Below are 5,052 nucleotides of genomic sequence, written 5' to 3'. Positions count from 1 at the left end.
CCCGATACGGGCGTCCGAGTAACGTCCAGACGAAACAAGATGTGTCGCTGCCCGCTGTAATGGCAAGGAACGCGATGAATTAATTTCCATCATCCGTCGGCGGAACCGCGGTCGGAACCGCGGCAGAGTCGTGCGTCACGTTGCTGACGCGCGACAGTGAGATTCAGGAGGAGCTTTTCGATTAATTACGGTGTAGTATATATATATATATATATATATATATATATATACGAATATATACACATACATACACACGCGGTCGCGAAGAGAAGAAGAACGGCCGCGATTCGTGCGTGTCAGACGTATAATCAGACGATTACGTTTTCGTAATGATAGGTCCGAATTCCGAGTAAGCTACGGATACCACCTTCCTATACGTGCGTTCTATGCGTGAGTCTATGAGAAATTTCTGGCGCCCCCCAAAAAAAAAAAATCATCCTAGAAACAATAGAAGATGCTTAATTGCGCCTTTGGATTTTACGTAAGCGCTCCACAAACTCCGTAAAAACATTTATATTAAAGAATTCTTATTTCTATCTTCTCTCTTTCTCTCTCCACTTTTTATGATAATTGAGAATCGTCGTGCAAATTATTATCGATCCTGGTAAAGCTGAATAATTTATTATTCAATTGCTTCATGATTGTAAAGAAAAAAGAAATTTGTGATTTTATCATAAAGTACCTTTACGAAGACGTATTATACGTATACTTGCACATATTTTTACAGTAACTATTAAAAAAATATAGATAATTAAAATAATAAATAATTTATTTAATGAATGCGATTACAGTTTGTATGGAAAAATCTTTAATATTTTTGACATTTTTTTTCATGCGGAATAATGTTCTTGTACCACTACTCATCGGAACACCCTGTATATTTTGATTTCTTTTTATCAAATATTAAATATAATATATACATATATATAATTCTAAAGTATCGTAAAACAGTGCGAAATACACAAAAATTTATCGATTTTATTCTATTATATTATCAATTTTTTATTCTTTTATGAGTATTCTACTTATGACATGAACGCGAATTCAAGAAATTTGCGTATCGGGATTTAAATCGCGTCGGTGGGAGTTTGAAAGAGCGGCACGTAGCCTTCAGAAACTCGATGCATCGCATCGCATCGGATCGCGTCACGAATCACGAAGAGGGTGAACGCGCGTCGGGCGGTGGCTCGGCGACGAGTGTCGCGGAGCGCTGCTTTAAAACAGGGCCGTTACGCATGCGCGCTTCCTCCTCGCGCGCTCCCCTTCCCGTGAGACGCGTGAGGTGGGGGGAGGTGCGCGCCACCGCGCCTCCTAATCTTCGCCCTACGCGCCGCTAGTCGCACAAGAGCCGTCGACGTGTGGAGGTGTACTCCTCGCGCTCCGCGTGCGTTACCGCCGCTCGCTCGCTCGCTCTCTCTCCCTTTTTCTCTCGCTCTCCCCCGTGTTTCTCCCCGACCCGCGACGACGACGACGCATCATCATCACTGCCACTAGTGTGATAGTAGTAACAATACTGCCGAGTGCGAACGCAATCGCGATCGCGATATCGTGATATACGTCGCGAGACGATCGGAGTGCATTTCACACCGCGACGAGGACGAGAGTGCTCGTTCGCGGTGTCCTCTCTCTTTCTCTGTTCCTCGCGTGTTCTCTGTGTGTTCTCCGTAACATAATACACGTTCACTGCCGGAAGCGCGCGCTCGAGCAAACAGCCGCAAACAAACGGCCCAACGAGACACAGGTCATCGTTGGTGCCATGGGACGTTGCTGAAACGTCTCTCGAAACGACATCGGGTTGGGGAAGGAGGAGTAAGAGCGCAGCCAGAAGCGAGCGAGGATCAAGACGAGAGGAGAAGCGGGAGGAGATTTGTGTATACACTTTATCGGAAGGAGGAGAGGAGGCGATCCCCCAAATATACTCGACGACGCGCGTCGAGATTTAAATCGTCATCACCGCCGCTGGGAGATTTAAATGGTGAGTGAGTGTTGCGTGAAGTTGGCGGCGCGTCGCGTCGCGTCGCGTTGCAAGCTCGTTCTCCGGCCGTATGATCGACGCTCTCGTGACAGACGCTCGCGCTCCTCTTCGTTTATTACACCCCCGCGCTGCACCCAGCGGGCTTCAACCCTCCTCTCTCTCTCTCTCTCTCTCTCTTTTTCTCCCCTGCCCACATCTCTTTCGAATCGGAGCGGGGTCGCGCGCGCGAATTTTTGGCCAGTCCTCCGATCGATGCCTCGGGGACGACGCTTTCGTGTACCGCCCTCGGCTCAGCGCTCGTCCTTTGACCCTTTTGCCGTGCAAGCGGCATGCGCGCAGGGCGCAACTCCTCGGAAGGGCTCGCTCATTCGCCTCGGTCCCGAAATATCCGATCTGTCTACCTCATCGTCCTTCACCGTTTGCAGATTTTTACGTTACGATTACGCAGAAATATATCGCTCGAAAACGAAAGTGATATTCTTTAAATGACACGATGAGAGATTCGATAAATTCGAGATGTTTTGTGTGATATTTTAATACATTTTATGACCATCACGGAATCACGGAGTGTGTAACGAGCTTTCAACGGATGAAAAAATTATACTTGTATAAAAATTACTCGACAAAAGTTTGAATCTTCTAACTAGGTGTGTGTTATTGGTTTTTATTACTTTATTCGGCAAATTTTGTTTATCAAAGTCCGAGTACACGGATTATAATTTTTTTTTTATTATTAGATTGTACCGTAAATATTTTTTAAATTATTAGATGGTGCCGTAAACATTGGAGAAGTTTGAATTTTTAAATATTTAAAACATTAAAGTTTGGATAAATTAAATTTTTATCGAATTAAATTTAATTTTTTATAGATAAATTTATTTTTTAATAAATTAATATTAACTAGACATGTTTACATGTTTCGATAACGAGTCATTGTGTGAATAATATTATAAAAATCTATTTCGACTCTTGCACTTTCGTGTCGCGTAAGAAATTGCTGGGGTGTGTAGCGGGCAAGAAGAGTGTCCTCGGATCATGCGAACTTGTAATCGCAATCGCGTCGCGAAGGAGGCGACTGCAATGCACATGACGTTTTCGCGTGGAAGCGGTACTTCCGGCCATTATGCTCTCCCGTGGCCTTGATGAGGCCTTGCTCTAAATAGCAAATAAAAGCCGAAGCGCCAAAGCCCCGCGGATTTAAACGCGATTGTAAACCTTGGCATTTGTGTATTAGATCTGTTAAACCTTTTCAACTTTTCACCGTTATTGTTGTAATTCGATCGCGAAGAGAATAACACTCACGCGAGTCGCGAATACAGAATGCCCCTTGAAATTCTATATTTTAGTATATCTTTTTCTTTAGCACAATTTGTATCAACAGCTAGAGTTTAAAAAAAAAAAGTTAATCAGACGATAAAAATATGTTGGGTGAAAAAGAGATCTTTGAAATGTCTCCTCTCTCGTTGATAGAAATAAATTATTATTATACACGCACGCATGGCCTTTTCGAAAGAGCCAATCGGAGGCGGAAATTGAAGGTGTCGAGCGTGGAAGTGATATTTAGGAGAGTCATTAATTATCACGGTTCGGGTAAATGCAACAAGTCGCATAAGTGCTGCATACTCTCGATAATAATACGCGAAAGGTCGAAGACTATTGACGCGTCATAACTGTCGGAGCCGATTGATACATAATGAGGAACTAGGTCGTGGAGAATCTTTCGCGATCGGTCACTTATTGTTCTCCAAATTTTCAATTTTTAATTTTGTTTACGAGTCGACAGGACAAAAATTAATAATAAAAGAAAATAAAATAAGTTATATATATAAGTAATAATCAAATAGAGATATCGAAATTTCTCTCACGATTACTCTGAAAATCGAAATATATTGTTGGTAATGTAATTTTATTGTAATATTTAGCGAGACATTTTTAATATATTTCTCTTTTTATCTAAAAGATTTTTATCGCCTCTGATTAACTTGCTAAATTTTAATTATATAGATTACTTAGTGTACCATTTTTAGGAGAGCTAATTAAAAAAAACAATTGATCGAAATCAGTTAAATAATTAGCGTGTTTGCACTCGACGTTTCAAGGAAATAAAAATAAAATCTTTTCAACCATATATTATAGTAGTTTCCTCAGAAATTTATCTCGCACAGCTTCCGATCTCGTCGGCTCAATTCTTTTTTTTTTTTTTTACACAAATAGATATAAGATTATGCTTGTGACTGCAGCATCCGCGGGGGAGGAGGAGAATAGAGGGGGAGGGGGTGGGGGCGATACGGTAGGAGTCGGCGCAGAATTTAAATTCTCGATCTCTCACGGTCGCTGACCATGGCATTCAGGCAATGCCACCTCGCAGAGTGTTGTTGAACGAGTTGAAGATCACTGGCCCCCGGCTGTTTCTCGGTCAAAGCTCGGCATGGCGGAGAATGACCGAGATCGATGACGTATATACGCGCGTGCGAGAGAAATCGTACGAGAGAAAAAAAAAAAAAAAGATTAAAATTGTCAATGGGCAAGCTTCTCAAACTTCTTTAGAGTCGCGACGGAGTTGCATCCCAAATAAGGTTGTCGAATGTCAATCGTAACTACGATCTATTCAAATTTTATCTAAACTTAATAAAGATTACTTTTTTATGGGGGAATTCTTATCTTGTATAAAAAAAATTATTAATAGGCAAAAGATTGTATGAAATTAAAATAAGGGAGATATAAATATAGTAATAATAGAAATAAATATAAAATATATAATATTTTGATAATGATTAATTCAATAATACTGCATACATATGCATTATCTAAAATATAGCGATTTGAATTAATTGAATTTTTAACGAAGACGAAATTTTAGATTATTATTTTATTGCGTGACAATTTAATTTACAAAATAATTGTGTGCTCTTTCCATTTATATGAACTCTCTCAATACTGTCAATTTTATGTTATCAATTTTTTTATTGTCTTCTTTATCAAGTACATCAAGTGGCTAGTGTATATCAAGTGGCTATCTCGTTTAAATAAATAAACATTTAATTTTTCATTATTTGGTTGTTTCAAGAGAGGGAAAG

General features: G+C 40.3%; 1 protein-coding gene across 3 annotated transcripts in view; it reads left to right on the top strand.

Annotated features, from left to right (window-relative positions):
* LOC115242548 (histone demethylase UTY-like) overlaps positions 1-5,052 on the top strand; it is a 67,530-nt gene that overhangs the window by 16,766 nt on the left and 45,712 nt on the right. Inside the window, exon 1 of one of the 3 annotated variants that reach the window (XM_029818945.1) lies at positions 1,353-1,975. The exons of the other annotated variants lie outside the window; for them this stretch is intronic. The gene's annotated coding sequence lies outside the window, so the exon portion shown is untranslated. Of the gene's footprint in view, positions 1-1,352; positions 1,976-5,052 lie in introns of those variants that run through there. 3 annotated transcript variants of the gene reach the window in all.

The sequence above is a fragment of the Formica exsecta genome, unplaced genomic scaffold (assembly GCF_003651465.1).
Source record: "Formica exsecta isolate Colony F162 unplaced genomic scaffold, ASM365146v1 scaffold120, whole genome shotgun sequence".
In the NCBI taxonomy this organism is placed as follows: domain Eukaryota; kingdom Metazoa; phylum Arthropoda; class Insecta; order Hymenoptera; family Formicidae; genus Formica; species Formica exsecta.
Note: the sequence above shows the minus strand (reverse complement) of the source record. Positions and strands in the feature narration are given on the sequence as shown.